The sequence below is a fragment of the Rhamphochromis sp. 'chilingali' genome, assembly GCF_963969265.1.
Source record: "Rhamphochromis sp. 'chilingali' genome assembly, chromosome: 12".
In the NCBI taxonomy this organism is placed as follows: Eukaryota; Metazoa; Chordata; class Actinopteri; order Cichliformes; family Cichlidae; genus Rhamphochromis; species Rhamphochromis sp. 'chilingali'.
Window position 1 is genome coordinate 18,582,174 of NC_137939.1, and position 13,587 is coordinate 18,595,760.

At 44.3% G+C, this 13,587-nt stretch overlaps 1 protein-coding gene and 1 long non-coding RNA gene across 2 annotated transcripts in view; one reads left to right on the plus strand and one right to left on the minus strand.

The window, feature by feature from the left end:
* LOC308407823 (voltage-gated potassium channel subunit beta-2-like) overlaps positions 1-13,587 on the minus strand; it is a gene marked incomplete at both ends in the record, with an annotated part of 254,708 nt that overhangs the window by 200,205 nt on the left and 40,916 nt on the right. The window lies entirely within an intron of this gene.
* On the plus strand, positions 7,134-7,864 carry LOC308407824. The gene is made up of 3 exons (XR_013973732.1): positions 7,134-7,291; positions 7,377-7,494; positions 7,626-7,864. It is a non-coding gene; the product is annotated as an uncharacterized lncRNA (long non-coding RNA).

A 13,587-nucleotide genomic window follows, 5' to 3' on the forward strand; every position in this document is an offset into this window, starting at 1 on the left:
TTGACGTATGTATATATTCTGTCTGTGACGTATGAAGGGGCGTCATTAATTCAAACCCTGATGCTATAAAAATCTGTGTATGCTTTGATTAAGTCGAAGATTAATTCCTGTCTGCGTACAGAGTCATCTTCCCACGCGTGTATTCATTAAAATCAATTGTTTGACCAAGATCTTCTGGACCTGGTTGTTTGTACTCTCCTTCCTCAATTATGTGAACCTTACAATTTATTTTGTCTATGCAGAGAACTGCCAACCTGATGGTAGAAAAGCTGCTGCTGCTTTTGCGAATGAGGGATAAAGGAACCTGGCAACTCAGGTTTGCTGCAGAGTTTAGCCGAGGAGGCGTGAGAGGCTGGAAACCTGGCAACTCGGTGCCAAGGTTTTCGGCAGAATTTTGTGAAGGAGGGATAGGTGGCTGAGAACCTGACGACCTGGTGCCAACGTTTGCTGTGGAGTTTAGCAGAGGAGGGATGAGTAGCCGAGAACCTGGCAACTCGGTGCCGATGTTTGCTGCGGCGCTTAGCAGATGAGAGATTTGCAATCTAGCAACTCTGTGCCCCCTTTTCCCCCCTTACTGGAAGTCCCAGGCTTCTACCTTTAGAACCCGCCACCAGCCATATTAAGTTGAAATGTTAAATGTTTGTCATTTTTATGTTTATCATTTGTACATAGTTTTAAAGTATTCTTTTAGTCCTCCCCTCCCCAGATCCTTAAGATTCTGGGAGGGGGGGTGGTAGTGTTTTTTTATCACAGGAACACCCTTGTTTGATGTTGGCAAACTTCCTCCCCTTTGTATGGCTTCACTGTGTTATCTAGGGTGAACCATCTAGGGTGTGGGGGAGACTACCCTCTTTATGACCAAGGATGTTCCTGCTGTGCGTCATATGTTATATGACCCTTTGATCAGCAGGGTCACACACACACACACACACACACACACACACACACACACACACACACCCAGTGCCTTGTCTTTTGTAACCAAGGGGGGTTACGTGGGGAAGGTATGTGTTGTAAACTATTGTTTATTGTGTGAACGTTGTCAATAAAAGGGAGCGAGAGGGGGCCGTCGTCGGGGTCATTTGTGATGAGCTGAGATACCGACAAGGCCTCCCTTGCGAGTAAAACGATCGATCGCCGTTTGCCTTGTTTTTCTTTCACGGGAATAAGTTCTGGGATCAGCGGGGTCTGACTTTAGACCCAACAAGCCAAATGGCTGGTTCAGCCAAGTGGAAGCTAAATTGGCTAGTCATTCATATGTAAATTAGGTTGTTACCTGAGAATTCTGGAGGGGAGTGGGGGTGTGTGAAGGATTGCTAATTTCTAACTGCCAACTGCCTCTTTGTTTGTCTGGGGGGGGGGGGGAGCTGCTAAAAGCGGTGAACTTCCTTTTGTGTTCGTCTTGATGCATTCTCAATCATCCAGGAAAATAAATCCCCAAAAGTCACCAACTTGGAGTGGTTAGTTTCCTGAGCCACAAGGAAACTTGTGTTTCAGTTTGCCATCTTAGGGAGAAATCAACAGACATGGGTGTATTTCCTTTGTTGCTGAGATTTATTGATAAAAACAGTACAAAAAAACCCCAACCATTTGTACACATATTTACAAATAATAATAAAAAGTGAGTGAGTACATTTCAACATCTTCAGCAATCGCTCACAATCCTGGCACTGCCATGGTATCTGTAGTCTGCATTTACCACATGTGTATCTGTAGCAGTGAATACATCGCACAGTGGCATGATTGTTCTTGCATTTGTGTTTGACCTGACACATGGCTCTTTTTCCAGGGCTAGGTGTGGAGGGTTGTGTCCGAAGCAACTGTTCTTTTCTTGCCTTCTTCCCAGCAATGATGAATCCAGCTCCACCAGGAAGTCCACCCGTCTTTCCTTTGTCCCGGTGCATGCTTGATACAGCACATGTGCATTCAGTGCTGCCATGTCAATCATAATTATCAAAGACCAGTGGTCTGATTGATACCACAATGGACCACTGATCAATTATGATCAAGGATATATATATGATACAATCTCACTGCACTTAGCCTAATCCTTCATTGCCCTGAAGAATTCTGTGGTGTACGAACCTCCTCTCCAAGGAAGCAGGACGGATTGTAGGGTAGCAAACATAGTCGGGAATCAAAGAACCACCCAAGATTTCTTACTTTTTTTGACAATATTTGCTGTTTGTGGGACACACTACTAAAAATATAAAAAGCATACAGTACTTAATTGAGATGGAACATTTTAACAACAAAAGTATAGATAACCCCTACCCCCCTCCCAAAATGGTTTGTTCTCCCCTGCTCTGGCTCTAGCGCCGTTGCTGCCAGAGCGATAGTGGCTGAGATGCAGCGGAGTGGAGGTGTGGGTGCCTGGCTTAAAACATTCCAGAAGGTAATGATTGTCCAGCCACTAGTAGGATTTCTGGATATCAGCCACCTCCTCTATCTGCCGGTGGTACATACCGTGCAGGGGCCTGTCCTTCCATGATGGTTCCTCGTCTCCCTCCTCTTTCTTGGGTTTCTGCTGCCTGAGGTATTCACTGAGCACTCGGTCAGTTGGGGCCATCTTCCCAATGTATTCTTGGATGTTTGTTGTCTCATCCTGGACTGTGGTGCTGACACTCACCAGTCCCCGGCCCCCCTTCCTTCCGCTTAGCGTACAGCCTCAGGGTGCTGGACTTGGGGTGAAACCCTCCATGCATGGTAAGGAGCTTTCTTGCCTTTATGTCAGTGGCTTCTATCTCCTCCTTTGGCCAGCCTATTACCCCAGCAGGGTACCTGATCACGGGCAGGGCGTAGGTGTTGATGGCCCGGATCTTGTTCTTACCATTCAGCTGACTCCTCAGGACTTGCCTGACCCTCTGCAGGTACTTGGTGGTTGCAGCCTTTCTAGCGGCCTCTTCATGGTTCCCATTCGCCTGCGGGATCCCCAGGTACTTGTAACTGTCCTCTATGTCTCCAGTGTTGCCTTCTGGTAGTTCAATCCCCTCAGTTCTGACTACCTTCCCTCTCTTTGTTACCATTCGACTACACTTCTCCAGTCCGAACGACATTCCAATGTCATTGCTGTATAGCCTGGTAGTGTGGATCAGTGAATCAATGTCTCGTTCACTCTTGGCATACAGCTTAAGGTCATCCATGTACAGGAGGTGGCTGACAACTGCTCCATTCCGTAGTCGGTATCCGTAGCCAGTCTTGTTAATGATCTCACTGAGGGGGTTCAGGCCTATGCAGAACAGCAGTGGGGACAGAGCATCTCCTTGGTAGATCCCGCACTTGATGGTGACTTGTGCTATGGGCTTGGAGTTGGCCTCTAGTGTTGTACGCCACATCCCCATTGAGTTCCTGATGAAGGCTCTTAGGGTCCTGTTGATCTTGTACAATTCTAGGCATTCCAGTATCCAGCTGTGGGGCATTGAGTCATAGGCCTTTTTGTAATCAATCCAGGCAGTGCACAGGTTGGTCAGTCTGGTCTTGCAGCCTGTCTACCAGTAGCTGGTGTTTTGCGCCTCTGGTATTCTTGCCAATCCCTTTCCGTGCCCCACTCATGTATTGACCCATGTGCCTGTTCATCTTAGCCGATATGATGCCTGACTGTCACGACGTACAAGGTGGACTCACGCGTAGGACTCCGGGGATGATGTACACAAGAGAATTTATTACAGAACAATGTCCAATGAGTGTATATACACAGATACGGGGCAGTGCTATTTACAAGGGTGCGGGGCAGTCCTATGTACAAAAGGTGAGGGGGGCAGGGGTCCGTGGAAAATCCAGGGGAACACGCTCGTTTCTCTCCACACAATCCAGACACGAATCCACTCGCACACCAGGTAAACAGTCCAGGGAATCTGTACACAAAGAGACGCTTGTTAAATGCTAAACACACACTGCATGGGAAAATACTTGCTGGGGCGCTCGACTTTCACTGACGCGATTCTCACAACGATCCAGCGAAGACCAGCCGTTGCTTCCCGTCTTAAATACCACACTGATGAGGCGCAGGTGTTTCTTCCTCCGAGGGCGTGGGCCAAGGGCGTGAACCCATAATGGGTTCAGCCCTGGCGAGAGAGAGGAGAAGAGAGAAAGAGGGGGAGACAGCTGATCAGCGACCAGCTGAACCCCCAGGCCGTGACACTGACAGGAGCTTCCATGTAGTACTGAGGCAGGTTATTGTCCTGTCCTAGCGCCCAGGCTGAGGGCAGCCAGAACCCAGCCTGACCCCCCTAGAGGCGAGGAAGAGCTAACCGGTTCACCTGCTACGTCACCACTTCATCCACCTCCTGACCCAGCCTTTCACGCCCTCGCACTATCCCTCGTTAGATTAGCTGAACTGTCCCCTGCCCAGGCACCAGCCTTACTAGCCCAAGCCGTAATTTTATCTCCGTCATTAGCTCAGCCATCAGCCACACCAACCTCAGCTCCGTCGTCAGCCTCGCCTACCTCTGTTCCTCCTTTAGCATCTCCACTCCAGTCAGTTCCCTCACCTGCTGTTCAGCTTTCAATTCAGTCAGTTCCCTCACCTGCTGTTCAGCTTTCAATTCAGTCAGTTCCCTCACCTGCTGTTCAGCTTTCAGTCCAATCAGTTCACTCACCTGCTGTTCAGCTTCCAGCCTAATCAGTTCACTCACCTGCTGTTCAGCTTCCAGCCCCGTCAGTTCACTCACCTGCTGTTCAGCTTCCAGCCCCGTCAGTTCACTCACCTGCTGTTCAGCTTCCAGCCCCGTCAGTTCACTCACCTGTAGCTCAGTCTGCTCCTGCCCCGTCAGTTCACTCATCTGTAGCTCAGTCTGCTCCTGTCCAGTCACCTGTAGCTCAGTCTGCTCCTGTCCAGTCACCTGTAGCTCAGTCTGCTCCTGTCCAGTCAGTAGTCCAGTCGCCCGTCCACCATCCTGTTCGGTTCCCGTACCTGCAGCCACAGCACCCAGAGCCTGCTGGTTCTGTCCTGTGTGTGCCAGGGGCTCCAGTGCCCACTGGTTCTGAGACCGTTTTCGCTGGAGGGCCCGAGGAGCCCGTCCGGCAACCTGCCTCGTCAGCTGGAGGGCCCGAGGAGCCCGTCCGGCCTCATGCCTCGTCAGCTGGAGGGCCCGAGGAGCCCGTCCGGCCTCATGCCTCGTCAGCTGGAGGGCCCGAGGAGCCCGTTCGGCCTCATGCCTCGTCAGCTGGAGGGCCCGAGGAGCCCGTCCAGCAACCTTCCTCGTCAGCTGGGGGTTCAGGAGAACCGCACCAGCCTCATGCCTCGTCAGCTGGAGGGCCCGAGGAGCCCGCTGCGGCTGCCTCGCTGTCACCTAGCTCTGCTTCTGCTTCGCCTGGTCCAGCTTCGGCCTGTGCCTCGCCTGGTCCGGCCTCTGCTTCTGCCTCGCCTGGTCCGGCCTTTGCTTCTGCCTCGCCTGGTCCGGCCTCTGCTTCTGCCTCGCCTGGCCCGGCCTCTGCTTCTGCCTCGCCTGGTCCAGCCTCGGCCTCTGCTTCGCCTGGTCCAGCCTCGGCCTCTGCTTCGCCTGGTCCGGCCTCAGACTCGGCTTCGGCTTCTGCTTCACCTGGTCCTACAGCTGCTCCTCAGCCTCCGCCGGCTCCCGTGCCGCCTCCTGCAGCTGCTCCTCGGCCGCCTTCTCCTCGTCGCCGGCGTGGTCGACCACCGGACCGCCCCGGACCGCCTTCGCCTGAGTGGCCGCCGTTGCCTTCCGCACGGTCGGCCCCCTGAACTTTCTCATCTCGGCCACAGACCATGTGGCCGGCCACCGGAACTGTCTCATCTCGGCCAGATTATGTTCAGCCCTGTACTCACCTGCTTCCAATCATTGTCATCGTTCAACCTGTGTATTTAAGTTCCTCGGTTTCACCAGTTCTCTGTCGTGTCATTGATGTACGTCTGATGGTAATGTGTCTCTCCGCCAGTATGTTCAGTTAGTCAGTCAGCCAGCCAGCTACTCCATCGTTCCTGCTTTATTCTTTCACCCTCCAATAAATCCTCTTCATTTCTGCACCGTGAGTCCAGCGTTTGGGTCATCTCTTCCACGCCTCCACACACACCGCTGACAGAAGCCTGTTTGGTCTGGATGTACCAGTTTATCTATTACCGTATTAAGTCTACTCGCTAGTATTTTAGCCAGGATTTTTTGATCTGAGTTTAATAAAGAAATAGGTCTGTATGATCCCACTTCCTCCAAGACTTTACCTTTTTTGGGAGTACTATAATAATTGCTTCATTCAAAGTTGGTGCTAGGGTGCCCTCTTTGTATGCATGGTTGTACAGTTTAGATAGATATGGAACAAGTTTAATCTTGAAGTGTTTGTAGAATTCATTCCCTAACCCATCTGGACCTGGACTTTTGTCATTTTTTAATAAACCAATAGATTTAGTGATTTCTTCAGTTCTAATCTTGGCATTCAAAATATTGCGATTCACCTGATCTAACACAGGAAGATCACACTTATCTAAAAAATCCTGCATATCTTTAGGCCCTGCAGTGGGATGAGAGGTAAAAAGAGATTCATAAATCTGTCTAAAGTTATCATTAATATCTCTATGCGATGTGACCAGGTTTCCATTACGTGATCTAATTTTGTGAATCGTTCTGTCATTTTCTAACTTCTTTAGTTGTCTAGCTAACAACTTGTGTGGTTTATCCCCAAATTCAAAATACTTCTGTCTTACAAAAATGAACGCTCTATTAATATTGCTAGTTAATATCTGGTTTAGTTTATATTTTAATGCACAAATAGTGTTGTACTTATCTAAAGAGGGAGCCTTTGCATTGTTATCCAAATCATGGATTATTTTTTCTAATTTTAACTGTTCTAGTTTATTATTTTTATTCCGTGAAGCTTGATATGATATTATGGACCCTGTGGTAGGACTCGACTTAAGCGGTCAAAGAAGTGCAGGAGACTGATGCTGTCCAGTAGTGATGTGACGTTCTGTATCGAGGCTTTGAAGCGTGTGTCGAGTAATTGAGGGGGCGTTTCCGTGATGCGCGTATCGAGGCTTGCTTCATTTATGGGAGGAGCTGAAAACGATGACGTCCGAAGCCTCGCTGCCCGGCTGTACCACGTGACTGGTTCATGAAGCGGTTCAAACTTTGCCGCGAGCTATGACAGCGATACAAACCCCTCAGACTTCAATCAAAATGTGGGTGTTTGATGGAGAGTTGCGGTTAGTGAGAGTTTGGAGACAGTTTGGAGGTTTATGAGAGTGAGGAGAGAAAGTCAGGAGAGAATGGAGCCAGCTAAGAAGAGGAGGATGTCCTCCCCTGTGTGGGAACATTTTGATTTTATTCCTCCCAACAAGGTATGTAAATTTCTACAGAAGATGTATTTTCATAACACTGATGGTGCAATACAATTTATGTTACGCGGCTTTACTTTTGTACAAGGTGAAGTGTTTGCTATGTGCCAGGGAGCTGGGATATAACAACAACACCTCATCCATGCTTAGGCACTACAGAGCTTTGCATGAGAATAAGGGGAACAGCGATTGTGGAGCAAGACCAGGTGAGCCATCAAATGCCATGGTAATATAGCATGCAGTAATGTTACTAAATGATATAACAATATTATACAGCTGTAATAAGTTACGTGTGTGATATTTATATTTGTGCTTTGTCTTTATTGTCTTTCCTCAGGAGAACAATCTCAAATAGATGAAGACCTGGTTAGCATGGTGATTGAGGACTCCCAGCCATTTAGCATTGTGGAGGAAAGGATTCAAAAGATTTGTTAAATCATTAAATCCTAGCTATGTTCTCCCCACTAAAGGTTATAAAAGCAGTGAATATTTAGTTTTTACTGAATAAAATATGGGCAGGACTGAGGCCTCAGTGTGTAGCTGTCCATACCTCAACGTTAAAGAGCACAACCACTGTCCACACCCAACCACACCTCACAGTAAATGATCATTTCCATTTTAAGCATTTCCAAATAATCATTTTCCATACTGCCAGTATAAATATACACAGTATACTGCCATCACTACAATATACATGTTTTACACACTCCTTTTGTTGTTGACATTTACAGGCTGTGTGCAAAAGGCCACACTCTTCAAATTCATGCCAACTAATATTTTTACGTCCAGTAGGTGTCCTACTAGAGCAAATGAAGCTTCAAGAAGCTTTGTGCTGGGGTGAACCAATTGGATGAAAAGCTTCAGTGCTTCATGAAGCTTCATCTGCCCATCACTACTGTCCAGTGTAGCAAGTGATTTATTCACCATTTTGTGGCCCAAACAATTTTTACAAAGAAACAAATAAGAAACTCAACTCTATAATTAACTCAATTCAAATAAACATAACTGAACTTACATCAACGGAAATTAAGGTCAAACTGCACACAGCTACACTGACCTGAACCTTTCTCTCGAAACACCTGAGTTCGTCTGCTTAAATAGTCCACTTAATCAAACAATTTCTCCTCTGGACTATTCCATTCAGTAGGTAGGTAAGATGAACATGATTATATTCAATCCTCTACTACTCCTCTTGACTGGCAACATAAACTCTGTGGTGTAATCAATACATATCACAACAGTAAATCTATTTCTTTATAAACCCTCTAAAATCAACTTTATTAAATTACAAGAATTCTTCCCCTTCTGCACTTGGTCTCTTCCTGTGACCTCAGATGAACCCAGAAGGTATAAAGCAGGAAGTAAAACTACATTTCCTCCTTTTGCTTCTGCAAGACAGGTAGGTAAGGTAAGTTCTAAACAATACAAATTAACAGTTGAAATAAATAACATGTTAACTTAACAAACTTGTATGAATTGATTTAAACCAAGATGTTATATTATATAATCTGTAAAAGTGCAGAACATAAACAAACCCGGGATAGTAGAGGTTTGCCTATTGCAGATTACATGTGAAATATGGTTAAATCAAAACAAGAATATAGAATATAGACAAATGGTCTTCTCACCCACTTTGTCACAGACCCCCTAATATAAGCTTTAGACGTTTCCCATAATATGCCTGGTGAGGTCTCGGCATTATCGTTTATATCAAAGAATAAAGAGGTCTGAGAACTTATATACTGTTGAAATTTTAAATCACTCAGTAGTTGTGGGTCGAATCTCCAAGTCCTGCATGCTTTAGTGAGATCACTAAGTGCAAAGGAGCAGGTGGCAGGGCAATTAATCAGAAATAATAATATTGTGGTAGGTTACATTACGAACTAGGGAGAGCATTTTTCCATCCACCAAAAAATAGTCAATCCTTGAATAACTGTTATGTGCAGGAGAGTGGAAGGAATACTCTCTGCCTGATGGATTTAAAGTTCTCCACACATCACAGATATTCATATTGTTCATGTATGTTTTGATAAAGTTGCTACCTTTACACGATGTAGTTCTTTTGGAGAGGGATTTATCTAAGTATGGGTCTAACACTAAGTTGAAATCACCTCCAATTATTAAATTACCATTAGGTATATCCGGAATTAAGCTGAACACCTTTCTGTAGAACTCTGGATCATCATGGTTAGGCCCATTAATGTTCAGTAGGGTAATCGGAGTAGCGTGCAGCTCCCCGGTCACTAATACATATCTACCATTCTTGTCAGCTATGGTGGAAGTATGCTTGAACGGGGTATCTTTCTTAATTAATATAGCTACCCCTCTAGTTTTAGCAGAAAATGTTGAATAATACACCTGTTTCATCCATCTACACAATAAGTTTATTGTGAGCTGCATTTTTCAGATGAGTTTCTTGTAAAAAAATAATATCCGCTTTAAGAGGTTTCAAGTGTGATAACACTTTGCCTCTCTTAATAGGCTCATTTACACCTTTCACATTCCATGTACAAAAGGTTAAATCCACATTCTTTACATTTCCATTGTCTTGCATTTGAATAAATTAAGGCGGCTTAATTCTATTACTTTCCATACTTATGCAGTCAAGATATGGGCCCCAACCCTCGCCCCCCCCCCCCCCCCCCACCGCCCTACCCAGATTCTTTCTGGTAGAAACTTTTCGTAGTATTTCTTCCATGGTGTGGTAGTAATGTATCCTTGCAATCAAGTGTCGTGGCGGGGCTTCATCTTCTGGGGTCGCTCGCAGGGCTCTGTGTGCTCGGTCCAACAGCGGAGTTTCATCCAGGTCCAATAGATCTCGTAACAGCTTTGCCACAAAATCTCTAACATGCTGTCCATTTTCTCTGCCTTCAGGTACCCCGGCTAACCTTATATTGTTCCTCTTTGAACGCCCTTCCAGGTCAATGCATTTTTCAGACAATTGTTCCACTTTGTTAGAAAGTTGTTTGACTTTTTCTTCTAATTTCACCACGGAGTTCGAAGTATTTGTCGCCGATTCTGATAAATCTTTCAGCTGGACATTATGGTTTTCCATTACGGTTCTCAAAGCTGAGATGGTCTCATCATTTTCAGCCCTCAGCCCGCAATTTCCCCGCGTAGGGTATCACAAATGTCTGCTTTCATTTGAGTTATCTTGGTGTCCAAAGAAGCAATCGTTGACAGCACTTGTTGTTACCTTGTGTATACTCCTCAAATGCGGAGATGGCTGGTGTGCCGGTTTTAATGCCGTCATTTTCAGCCGAGGCCACGCCAAAGTCGGCCGTTTCGGTTGCTGCTTGCTTTGGATTTGGTTTTTTTGGTGGCATTTGGAGAAGAATGAACTCTTCACAACCCCTGTATTACTTTGTAGGAGAAAAATGTATTCCTTTGATGATTATCGCAATTTCATCAAATCAGGTGCAGGAGCTGCTGGCATACGCGTCTTCACCCTCTCATTGCCTATCCGGAAAATTTAACTTGTGACATGAAGCCAATGTTTTAATTTCTAATCAAACCAGAAAGGTTTAATGAACAACTGGGTTTGTCTCGCATTAACCGCCTGGACACAGAGGACATCGAAATGCAGCTGATTGAACTGAAAAGCTCGACTCTGTGGGGGTCAAATTTTGCAGTACTACAGATGCAGCTGGAATCCACAGCTGTGCATGTTCATGGAGCTTGCATTTTCTCCTGCTGGACATCACTACCTGACAAGTTTAACTGTCTTCAGAACATTGCAGAGGCCTTTATTGACAGTATTTGGCTCTACATGTCTGTGTGAGCAGATTTTCTCTCACATGAGTGTCATCAGGTAGTCTGAACGCTGGACACTGGATAAAAAGTGTCTTTTTTTGTTTCAAAATAGCTGATAACTATTTGCTGATAGCTGCCAACATCTGCGAAAGAATATAATTCTATAAAGTTGTTCTATATAGTGTGTAACTGTTAATATAGAGCATTATTAAATTTATTGCTAATGCAATTATATGGCACATTGACTTCAGAGGAAATTTTAGATGGCACTCATCATCAAAAAGGTTGCCTACCCCTGCTGTAGATCAAAAGATTTTGAAGTGCCCCATTAACTTTAATTCTTGCCCTTGGGCAGTTATATAATGCGTGAATGACCATGACTGAAGAAACCCGAACTTCCCCAGAACTGTATATAAAAATTCCCAATTAAACTGATCAAAAGCCTTTTTGGCATCTAAACTAATAAGAACCCTCTGATTTTTATGTTTAACTACATAGTCAATTATATGTAATGTTGGAAATCCATCCGGTCCTGGTGATTTATTTGTTTTTGAGTTTGAGATAGCCTTCTTAATTTCAATTTCGAATATTTTGTTGATTAAGTTTGCATTTTGATTTTCAGTCACCTTTGGTAAGTTGAGTGAGTCCAAGAAGGATATCATACATTTATCATCTACTCTAGATTGTGCATATAGTTCTTTGTAGAATGTTAGAAAAGCTAGCTGGATGTCTTCCAATTTATACAGTATACTGTTTATTTGAGGTTCTTTCATTTTGTAAATTATCTTTTCTAATTGTTTTTTTTTTTACTTATAGGCTAATAGTTTTGCTGATTGCCCTCTTGTCTCATAGTAGGGCTGGGTGATATGGCCTATAATCCATATCACGGTATAATTTGAAGCATGCGCGGTAACAATATATATCGCGATATATTCTTTTCTTCTGTATAACGTATTTTACACACTATAAGGCACACTTAAAATCCTTTAATTTCCTGAAAAATCAACAGTGTATGAATTCTGGTTGTGCTTACTGACCTCGACAGAAATCTGTCAAAAAATGTTTTAGAAAATGTTTTAGTACGACTTTGGTAAGCTATGAAGGCGCACCGCTTAATGGATTGCCGGAGCACTACGGCTGCCGTAGTCAGGAGCCTTGCGGAGTAAGCTGGGTCTAAAACTATGTCTGCTTCAGGTCCCAAAGTCAAAGGAACACTGCGGCATCACTGAGAGTTAAAAACCGTCTAAATTCTTTCATCTTTAATAAAATGATCAGTGTTGCTGCTTTACCAGGTGTAACAATTAAGTTTAACATCCAGGCATCCATGAAAACAGAATATATTAAATTCAACTGAGTTAGAAGTTAGCAGGAAGTTAGCTCGCTAGTTTCCACCTAAACATCATATGCCATGTTCTGACTGAGAGATTTCTGAAAAAATTAAAACGCTATCACTTCCAAAATAAATTAAGACAGAAAACTAAACAGCAGTGACTTTTGTAGGGTTACTGAAGTTGGACTAACTGGTATATAATGATGTCCTATGTGATCGCTAGCAAAACAGCTATGTTAGCATAACATTAGCACAGTGCAGCTGAAGGATGAACGCTAACTTTTTTCCACTCGATAAAAGTTAACGTGAGGGTTTCCGGTGGTTAGGGACAAACGCAATTGCATGGAAGGATGCTATAAACGGTCCGATAAATCCATCACTCCTATACTACAGTTATCCACACTGTTAAGGTCTTTTTTGAACATAAAAAAATAGTCCAATCTAGAATAGAATGAATGCAGGTTAGAGAGAAAAGTATAATCCTGTTTTATGGGATTTAAATCTCTCCAAACATCTATAAGCCCTAAATCCTTTAAAATTAATTTAACATTTTTGGTTATTTTGTTTAGTCCTGGGTCATGTAGGTTTGAAGATTCTAAGGATAGATTGAGTCGAACATTGAAATCCCCTCCCAAAATTAAAATGTCTTGTGTTTGAGTTTTTATGTATGTTTTGTATTCATTTGTGTTCCAGTTTAGCTCATCTAGTTAATTTCTAGGTTGCAGTTTAGACCTTTGTTTCTTAGTTGTTTTTGTCATCTCCCCTATACTAAGTCTCCTTGGTCCATGTGTCTACCTGTCCTTGTTGTCAAGTTCGTGTCATGTCTATGTCTCCATGTTTCCTGTTTATTTTAAAAGAGTCTGGTGTTCTTTGTTCATTGTATCTAGTTTCACTTCCCCTGTCCTGTCATTAGGTCCATGTGTCACCTGTTCTTCTTCCTTTCCACTTCTCCTGATCATCCCTGTGGGTATTTAGTCCCTGTGTTTCATTCAGTTTGTGTCACGTCGTCTGTTACCATTCCTGTCACTCTAGCTATATGTACTGATTCATAGTTTTTCAGTCTCTGTTCTGGTCATGTTCATAGTAATCTGCTCCTGTCATGTTTTCATAGTCTTTCATGTGCCAGTCCAGAATTCTGTTCTTTGCTTTTTCATGTCGTGTTCATAGCTCATAGGTACAGTTCAAGTTAGAGTCTTAGTTTGTCTTAGTCTTTAGC